At 37.0% G+C, this 11205-nt stretch overlaps 1 non-coding gene across 1 annotated transcript; it reads right to left on the bottom strand.

Annotated features, from left to right (window-relative positions):
* Window positions 1-518: 518 nt before the first annotated feature.
* Window positions 519-622, bottom strand: LOC147516103 (small nucleolar RNA R71). Its single transcript, XR_015214626.1, has one exon. It is a non-coding gene; the product is annotated as a small nucleolar RNA R71 (small nucleolar RNA).
* Window positions 623-11205: the final 10583 nt, after the last annotated feature.

Raw genomic sequence — 11205 nt, 5'->3', positions numbered from 1 at the left:
TTGACTGTTGTTAGTGGTTTGTTTCTTATTGGCCTTAGCCTTGTATGAGATTAAAGTCCGGTACTAGTAAACCATCTTCTGTTATTTATCGCAAACGTCAACGCACACGCCTATCTAGAATACCACACACTATACCTACACCAATGGCTTACGAAACAGAGACTCCTCTCTCTGATTTTTACAAGGCCTTTAATGATAGCCCTAAGTCTTGCATCGTTCTTGCAGACCCAGTGGGGGATTTTCGAATCCACCTGAATATATTTAATTTGTTGCCAGTTTTTCATGGGTTAGACCATGAGAAGCCTTATCATCATATGCGTAGAATAGAACAAGTTCTTACCATATTTCATCATCCTACCGTTGGTTCGGAATAAATTAAATTGAGGGTGTTTCCTTTCACCCTCGCCGATAAGGCGGCATCTCGATTAACTGCCCAAATGCCTAATTCTGTGGACTCATGGGCCAAACTTGTTCAATTATTCATGGAACAATTTTACCCGTCGCTGAAGACAGATGAAATGCTTCAAAAGATTCATTTCTTCCGCCAGAATCCTTATGAATCCTTTTCAGAGGCCTGGAATCGTTTTACTGATTTTCTTATCAAGTGTCCACATCATAACCTTACGAAAGGCACGCTTGTTCGTGCCTTTTTCAAAGGATTTTTACATCACCATAAAGCGGTTCTTGACATAATGACTAGGGGTAGTTTCCTTAGTAAAGATGCCTCTGAGGCTTATTGGTTTTTAGAAGATCAATGTAAGCGTCAAAATAACTGGGGGGGCAATGACATCCCCCGGTTCAGTAATTCTTCTTCCACAGTTAAGGCTGCCATTTTGTTTGAGGTTAAATCTGATCCTGAGCTAAAAAATTTAATCGAATCTCTCACTAAAAAGGTAGAAGCCATTTCTATCCAACAAACTACTCCTGTCATGAATGTCAACACTCTTCCATATAATTTCTGTTACAGCCTTGAGCATCCCGACTCCTATTGTCCTCTTGTCTATGAACAACCATCCGCTCAACTGGACAATGTTTGTTCCATTAATAGCAAACCTAATACACCTTGGAGACAACATCCTAACTTCGATTGGAGGAATAATCATCAAGTTACTCCTCCAGGGTTTACTAATCAAAATGTTAGGCCAGCGGCTAATTATAACCAAGCTCCACCGAGACAAGGACAAGGACAAAGTAATTATAATAATTATAATAATAATTATAATGTTCATAGAGGCATTGTTCCGGTTACTAATAACTATTGCAACCCATCCATTAATAATCAACGTGAGATAGTTCCAGTCACACCACCTGTGACCACTACACCTTCAAACTCGGATCCTCTCGACGCCTTCATACAGGCTAGCCAACAGTTGTTACAATCCTTTAATCATTCTACCCAACAACTTCTACAATCCATTAATCATTTTATCCAGCAGTTAGACCAAGAGAAATCCCCACCAAAAGGTGTGTTTCCAGGTCAAGCCATACCTAATCCTAAAATGCCAAACACAGCCTTTGAAGTAACCGGTAATCCTGGTAATGAAAATATCAACGTAGGTGAGCTAAATGCCATCACCACTCTCTGTTCTGGCAGAGTGGTTGATAACGCTGTAACTATACCTGTTGTTATCCCACCAATGGTCCCTACACCTGATATTTTACTAGATACCAAAGTAGTAATTGATGATCCTACTCCTGTAGGGGTACCAGTTAAACCTTAACCCAAAAGGAAAGTGGCCAAAGTTAAAACTCCTATTGATCTATATGCTAAATATAGAGAGAACCCACCGTTTCCCCAGAGACTAGCCATGTTACACAAGGATACTAACATTGATGAGATTAGGGAAGTTTTTAAAAATGTAACGATAAACCTACCTTTTCTTGACGCTATTATAAAGTTACCACAACATGCTAAGTTTCTAAAAGAGTTGTGCACTACTAGGCGGAAGACCAATATACCAAAAGACACCTTTTTAACTGAACAGTTCCCAACTCTGTCTGAGCATAATGGAATCGTTAAGTATAAGCACCCTGATCGTCCAACTGTACAATGCACCTTAGGGGATACCCATACGACGACTACGCTATTAGACCTGGGGGAGAGTGTTAACTTACTCCCTTATTATTTATATAAACAAATAGGTTTAAACGAGATGCAACTAACTAAAATGACGTTGCAATTAGCTTATCGTTCTATTAAGTATCCTAAGGGTGTGATTGAAAACGTGCTGGTTAAAGTTCAAAATTTTTACTACCCAATTGACTTTGTTATCCTCGACATAGAAGTCGCTAACGACTCTGTTCCTATCATTTTGGGGCATCCCTTCTTGGCAACTGCCAACGCACTCATAAACTGCCGCGATGGCTCGATGTCCTTGTCTTGTGGCCATCTTTCTGTTGAGGTAAATATTTTCAAAACGATGCAACAGTTCCCAGATACGACTATCGATGGAGAGGTTAGCATGATCGAGAGCTTAGCTAAAGATTATTTCGATAACACGTTTCCTGATAATCAGATGCCCAAACTCCTTTACTTCGGAAGTTCCGACTCCGACGCTTTCGTCCCTTACACTAGTAGATACCCCTCTTATGGATGAGGAAGAAAATCACAATTTCGACTCCTTGGATGAGATTGATGACTTTCTCAAAGATGCAGAGGAATACCATAATCATGTGGATGTGACTAAGCTAGATGAGGAATTCGATGAGTTTCTTCGAGCCTGTGATGATCCACCCTATCAAGAACTACCTTGCGCACCAACTGCCTCGATTCCCTGCCCTCCACCTTTTCAAAGGACCCTTGAGTTTGCACTTGACCCTCTTGTTTCTCATGTACTTCATGATTTTCTAAACTCTCCTAGTAAGAAAATACTACCTAAAGAGCCACCTGACATTTTTATTTTCAGCTGTGTGATTATACCAACCCACGCCAACAATGAGTTTTGTGCTCAACCCACATTCTCATTTTTTCCATTCCTTATTTATAAAACTTATCCATATCACACATATCTTCCACATCCATCCATTCATTAATGGGTATTCACTTGGCCACCCTTTCTTTTGAGGAAAAAGAAGACTTTGCATGCTAGGTTAGGTGCTAGATCCATCAGTATTCACTCTCTTTCCACTAGGCCACGTCCTGGGAAATCATGGTGCTTGATTGTGTTTGGATGTGTTTTCTGTGATAATTATTTATGGCAAGATCCACAACTATTTTGGTTATTGATATATGGTAAAACTGCATGATCATATATATGTATATATATATATATATATATATATATATATATATATATATATATATTTTCGATAAAGTCTCGAGTATCTGACTCTATATATATATATATATATATATATATTCGATAAAGTTTCGAGTATCTGACTCTAAAAGACTCATTTTATTCTTCGGTGTACTCCATTCTAATCTTATATTTTGGTAGTGCACCATTAAGGTAACCAGGCCTTCCCTTTGGAGTGTGTGGCTGTATGTACCGAATCCTAAGTCAACGTTTAACAAAATTTATGTTTTCCACTCTTGCATGTTTTCTCGGCTTTTGAGTCATGTTTCTCTATGGTATGAATTATGTCTTTATTATTTTATTGTCTTCATTTATATGAAAGTTATTCATAAAAAAATAAAAATAATATTAAACCCATAAAAGTTGTAGTCTAGTAAGTCTCGGGAATCTGACTTTAAAAGACCCACGTTTTAAAAACAAATTTTCTAAACCATGTTTTCAAAAATTTGTTTGGGGGTGGGGTGTTTGGTCTTTCCATTCTTGATCACTCAGCTTCCTATTCCTATCCATTCCTCATCTCGAGGCTAGTTTTATTGTATTATTGTTGTGTTAAGACTATTTTCCCTATTTTTAGTAGATTTTGTTCTTGAATTGTTTAGTTAAGTAGTTAATATTTCAATTCTGTATTTGTTATTTTTTAATTTGAAGTTGTTTTAATTTCTGGCATATGCTATGTTTTGTATCGTGCATCCCACCCTTCCAACTTGTTTCGGGGTGGATTTATTTATTTAGCAATGCCTGTAATCATATCCACATATTTCTATCGAAATATATTTGCATGCTTGATAATGATGCGTTTATGTGAGTATGTTGCTAAATTGGTGTCGCTAGAATTAGCAAGTGTTGTTTGGTGCAACCTCAAGTGTTGTTTAATTCCAGCCAAAAATCTATTGGTTTGGTTTTGGAGCATGCCTCTTGTCTAGTTTTATTTTGGATTTAGAAATGTATTTTTCCATCATGTTTAACTAGTTGGGAAACTTGTGAAACTTAGAAACTAGTCCTCGATAAATACAGGGTTCACTCTCAACTTCAAATCACACCTCTCACTTTGCATCTCTCATTTTACCATTGATTTTCACTTCATTGTACTCATCATACACGGAGCGCGCACGCCCTCTGTTTTGCCTATACTCATAGCGCACGCGCCCTGAAAACACTAGACCTCTCGAAAGGCAAGAGAGTGCCCACGCCCTCCCATAGGCAAAGTTGAGCTCGCCCGCCCTCAAAACACTAGAAGTCGAGTCAGGCAAGAGCGCGACCGTGCCGTCACACATGCAATCTTGAGCGCTCCCGCACCATTCAACTCCGCAGCCACTTCCAGTTCTGATTTTTTATGGGTTCTTCCGAGGTTATTTCCAACAGTTCTAGAGTATGCTTGATATGAAGTCTCCTCAGATCATATCGGAGCAGTCTTTCGAGGATTTGTTCACAAGCGACACCTATGGGTCTTGGTTCCACAACTTGATAATAACGGCGGGATGTCAGCCTCTAATGGTAAGCTCTAATGAACTTTATTCTCCTACACTTACTTCGTATTTCTTTGACCATTGTAAGTTTTTCTATCGCATGGATGGAGAACAAGTGTTCTCCGTCACCATTGACGATGAAACAATGGATATAACCAAGTTCTTATTGGCGTTTGTTGTTGGGCTTTCTATGCCTGCTGAGATTCAAGACTCATGGGGCTAATTGGTTGATAATTTCTATACCTACAACTATGAGTTTTACATGAGACCTATAGGGCAGGAATTTTCCATGTAGAGGACCAAGGGAAATATAACGTAGCCCTTGGTAGCTTGTCCCTTAACGTAGGCACGGTGATGTTTTTTATCATGCTAAACATTTTAGGGGAATGACGTTTTTCTTCTGCAAATGATGCCACTTGTGATGTTTTCCTTGCTCTAGCTGAGGGATGTATGCTTTATGACCTTCCCCATACCTTAGTGTCTAGTTTAGCCCGAGCCCATAGTATGAGGCATAAGTATCTTCTTATGCCTGTCTTAGTTTGTTGTATCATGCTATGTTTCTTTCCTACATTTTGTGCCCGTTTCACGGATTGGGTTGGGATTGACATTGTGATACCCACCAACTGCATTATTCGCTCTTTCCGTGCAATGACTTGGTCGGGGTGGAAGCTACAACCTAATTAGGTTTGCCCCTTACACCCCATCCGACCAAGTGGTGCTTAACCAATTAGCAATTGTAGATGATAAATGGCGTGAGGCCTAGTAAATTATCATGGTGTGGCAAGATGCCAAGGAACCTCAATTCTTTATTGAGGAAGAGGACAACATGTAAATGCTGGATATGAGGTAATAATTTTTTATTTTTGTTCGTGTCTGCTTATGTCCCAAGCAAGTTTATTCTTATTTTCCCCATAATGGCTGGAACTCATATAGAGTTGCGTCTGTTTTTATTTATCTATGTTAGTATGTTTTAAATTTGTTTTGCAGGTGTTCTTCAATTTTCACGCGTTTTTATGGTATTTCCTACCCTTCTTATTTTAATACTTTAGGGACAAAGCATGTTCTTCTTTGGGGGTGGCATAGAAACACGCATAATTTAAAGCACCTATTAGGATAATACATGTATAATATGCACTTGTTTTCTAGTAAAAAATTCAAAAATATAAATAAAAAGTTTATGATATACACTTAGGAATATTGGTATATATTGTTTCTTTCTCTATGATGATAATAATCTAGATATTTCACATTAGCTCTTATATTAGAATAGTTTTTAGAAATTTAGGTTAATATGTAGGTAATAATCATTGCATCTTTCTATAAATATATTGCATGAGTATCTATGATTGTTTGGCAGTAAGTTTCTAAAATCTAGGCTAGAGTACTTATTTTACAAATCCAGTGAGAATATAACCTAAAGCCTTATATGAGTGAAATATTTGAGAAATGACACAAGGGAGAAGTAAATTCGGGATAGAGAAATCATACGTCCTCTTGCTTGATCACTATACCATATCCTAAGCGAGAATTTAGGCCCTTTTTGGATCGATATAGCCAGAAATTCAAACCTATATGAAATTATTTCCGCTAGTCGCCCCTCTGAGCCTTTCTTTAGCCTTTCATAAACCGCAAATCCTTTATCCTTTTACAAAACAAAATAAAAATAAAAATCATCCTACCCATTTTTTAATGAGTCTGAGAATAGAGATGAAGAATAGAAAAGAGAAAGACCTGTGAAACCAAGAATTTGTTAGTTGCTTCCAATAAGAAAAGGAAATTCCATCCAAAGAAAAAAAAAAAGAAAAATAAAAGAAAATAAAAAGTTAGAACTCCAAAAATAGAATCAAAGGAATCAAAAGCCAAAAGCCAAAAGAAAAAGAAAAAAATGGCTAAGGATGGAAACAAAGTGTAGAAGCAAAGTAAGAACAAGGTTTTCTCTAGTTACATAATATGAAGGCTCTATTATCTCAGACTTGTCCTTTTTGAATATCCATTTCCTTCATTCTTAAACCATCACCTAATCCCCACAACACCTAATAAAGACCTCTAGCTCAATTAGGAATAGGTTAGTGTGATAGCAAGTGGCAGATGTGTTTGATCGACTTTGGCTTCCTTGTATGTCATTGAGATTGTAAGGTAAAATATGCCCACTGCGCACTGGAGTGAGTGAAACTTGAGTGGAAAAATCAGAGTGGTTTTTATCTTGACATATATGTGAGGACCTACTTAAGGACACTATTCCAAAGTTTCAGAAACGAACATGTTATTGCATTTGATAGCATAGTTTATTATATATATGTTTATTCATAGATGATTGATTATTATGCATGTATTAGCTTAGATTTCGACTTGATTATTCTGTATTCATTGCTAGTGAGATGTATATATATCTGAGAATAAAGTAGGAAACAGTAGTTTTATTTCTTAGTCATTGTTGTATAGATGAAGTTTGTGAGTACCTTCTCTAGAAAACTCTCACGAGGCTATAACTCGTCTACTAAGGAATTCCTAGTGGTTTAAGGCCTTGTTGCATATTGTCAATGCAATTGCACTCGGCGAAACGAGAATAGCTAGAACTCCATTTTTGGTCACTTATTTTAATTTCTCATCTTTGCTTGAGGAGAAGCAAAATGCTGTTTGGGGGTGGTTTGATAAGAGCCCAAAACAGTAGTTTTAACCCTTTAATATTATTACATTTAGACCAATTATGTGTATAATAAATATGAGTTAGTATTGTTTCCGTGCGTTTATGTATTTCAGGCATTGAAATCAAATATGTGAAGAAACATGTCACTTTTGCGAGATAAAGGAGAAAAGGTTGGTTGCTAAGAAGTTCTATGATTAAAGGCCAAGATTCAAGGAGAAAAAGCCTTTTTAAAGCCCGATCAAAGCTGAAAAGTCAAAGTCAACGCGGGCAGAAATAGAGTAGAAAAGTTAACAGAATTTCCGCAGGCCATATCTTTGGACTTAGACCTCGAAATTAGGCCTATTATATATCAAAACAACCGGCTCGGAAAGAGATTTCTAACGGTCTAGGCCTTGATCTAGTCAGAGGAGCAAAAGTAGATGAAAAGGCTATTGTAGTAATTTCCAGTATAGAAACCCTTTTGGGACATATGTGATTAGATTTTGGGCTTGATTTAAGGGCCCAAAACATGGCTCCAAAGCCCATGCACGAAATTGTAAACCTAGCCCTCTCTTATATAAAGAGGACTAAGGCATAACTCTCATATACTTAGACCTAGATGTAGGAACTATTATGGTTTCAACGAATGATTTACGAACCGCGAAACACCATGCGCAGCGGAATAAAGGTGTTCACGGTTTGGTTTAGAAATTCATACCTTTAGATCGGCTAAGATAACTCTAAGAATCCAAGATCTATGAATCACCAACCTCTTGATCTTCTGTTGTATTCCTATCCTTAGAATGGACGTTGTGTGGGCAACGATCTTCTAACCTCTTCTTTCTCTCTTGGCCTCTCTCACTCACAAAGTTGGAACCGAATTTTGGATCTCACTTTTCTCGAGAAAACCTTGGTAAAAATGGCCTAAGAAAGAAGTTTCTATTTATAGGCTACAACAGGGACCATGAGTAGAAATCAAGGTTAGGTCTCCTGACGGGCTTGGGCTTTCCATGTTCGCCCAGAACACACGGCCCAAGTCCGTCAACAAATGTCTTATTCCACTAAATGCCATTGTTGCACTACCGCCCTAATCCCAAATTATGTGTTACGTTTATGGGCTCCATATTATATGCTCGTTGATCTCCCCATGTTTAAGATATCGAATGCTCGTTGATTAAGTCAAGTTACTTATAACTACATTTATCAACTTCTTATGTCCTTGAGTAGTACCACTTAACCTCATTGTCATGTCGGATTAAATCCACCTGCAGGGTTTACATGACAATCCTTATGAGCTCTTCAAGGGGACATCATCAACCCGACTTCCTACGGGTCATGGATTCCTTCTATAATTAACAACACACCTTACATACAATGTCATTACCCAATCCATCAAGTTTGTTGATTCACAAATGAATCTCACTCATTGATGATTTAAAGCAATGTATAATGCACGTAAGTGCCCGTTATTATATCCGGATTTAGAGTACAAACATCCATAATAATAGAGGTGTTTGTTCTCTTATATAGTCAGTATAAAGAGAAGCAACCTCACTTGGTCCTGTTCAATACACACAAAGTGTACTTGTGTAATCCTGTAATCAAGATAGACTAATACCAGATTATACTACAACCGTACCAATGGTTTGTCCAAATCCATCTAGGTTGTGAACGTTTACTTATACTTTATAAGATACTGATGATATGATCTTTTGTGTGTCACCACACACCATATCATCTACAACATAAAGTATTAGATGCATGCATATAACTAATAACATATATAATATGCATAACATTTGCTCATATGATTCTCATTCAAAATATGAAGAATTAGAGTTAATACAAAAGTAATGATTTTAGTATATAACCCTATCAATCTCCCACTTATACTCAAAGCATTGTTTTTTAGTATACTACTAACACTAGACATAGAGATACTTAGATTTAGATCAATATAATTAATTAGATATATATAGTTAGAACTTAAACTTGGTTGTTTTTCATTATTTAATTAGATTAATAAAATCCAAGTTTGTTCTTCATTATGTCTTCTTCTTATTTATATGTTTATGATAGTCTAATGACTTTTAGCTAAACCTCTATTAGAGGGGTTTGATGAAACTTGATGAAGACTTGATGTGTTAATTCGGATTATTGCTTTTTAAGAGTTTCACTCTAGTTGGTTAGTTGATTCGCCATGAGAATGGGTTGGACTTCCTCACATGCTAATTATTTGTTGGCAGAGATTGCCATCAGTAATTAGGGATCAAACACTTAATCTTATTTTATTAGGATTGCAATAACCTACAGTAGCATATTAGGAGTATATCAAGTGGATTCAAATCCCCGTAATCCCTTCTCCATATTCACATTTTAATATTCAATTATCATAGTACAAGTTAAACATCTTATCTAAGTTCAATTGCCATATTAGTATAATTTCAATGCATTACTCTCATTCGTTTTGTTAGAATCGATTAAACTAGCGGTAACTTACGTTTAAACAACTAGGAGTGGAACGAATTCTCTACTCCACATATTTCCTGATAACCGAGAGTAGATAACTTTGATATATAGCAAATAATAAGCATTTAGTTTTACTTATTCATAGAATAAATAGTTAAAAGTAGGTAAAACTAGTGTTTTACCTTTTATCAACCTCCTTTATTCTGCACCCTGAGCAGACATACTCTCCAGGTTTAGCAAGTTATTTGTATGATCATATGGAGGATACACCTACATTTAATGCTGCATGTGGGTTCTTTTTGAACGGATTTGCAATTCGTATTGGTAACACCAGACATCTCTTTTACGAGCCAACAGTTGCTATGGCTTTGGACCTTCCCTATAATTAGCCAACCCCCATTCAATACATCATACAAAACATCTTTAATCACTACTTTTGGGAAGATTTTGCCAGCCTCTATGGCGATGGCCTCACCCAAGTCATTGAACGTGATGAACCTGGACGATGGCCAGACAGAACAATTCCCTTGGCAAGTATGACAATGAATGTCGGGACTGCCATGTTATTTATCCTTCTAAACATCATGGGGGATTGGCATTTTTCCCCTACCTCCGAATTAGCTTACAAGACTTTCCATGCTCTTGTTCAGCAACATACCGCCTTCGACATCACGAACCTTGTAATTTAGAACCTAAAAAGGGCTTTTATTTTTCGACACCATTGTATCACTTTTCCAGTTACCGCATGCCGGATAATTAGGACATTCTTCCCACAATTTTTGGCTACTTTTCATGACTGGGTACAAGAATATTCTATGTGTCCAGTGAACAAGATAATTCATTCTTTGAGATTTCGGGTCTGGCGTCAACGTTCTTCAAGGTACCTGAGGTACGTTCGTTGCTTCCCCAAAGACAAAGACATGATAGCTCATTTGGACACTTCTAAGAAGAGAAAGTGGAGCAAAGTTTGGCAAACAATGATAAACTGGCGTGACGCCAAGGAATGGCATTTCGATAGAGATGAAGCTAGAATGGACATACCCCTAATTCATAATTAGGGCAGTGTAAGTTGATGTACAAATTTGTTGTTTTACTTTTTGATGTGAAAAATAAATAACCTAACATTGTCCTTTCCTTTTTTATGTTGTATACTATATATGTGGTGTTAGCATAATTTTTTGTTAAAGATATCAGCTAGATTATTGCTCAAGCCTTTCAGGTATATTCTTTCTTCCTCTTGACACTTTGAGAACACAACGTCCTACTGTTAGGGGGTGGTTAGAACCTTTTGCAAAAATTAAGTATTTATAGGTTGTATATAGTTTTATTTTCTGTCTAAATATGT

Source organism: Coptis chinensis, chromosome 2 (genome assembly GCF_015680905.1).
Source record: "Coptis chinensis isolate HL-2020 chromosome 2, ASM1568090v1, whole genome shotgun sequence".
NCBI lineage: Eukaryota > Viridiplantae > Streptophyta > Magnoliopsida > Ranunculales > Ranunculaceae > Coptis > Coptis chinensis.
This window is presented reverse-complemented; position numbering and strand designations above follow the sequence as displayed.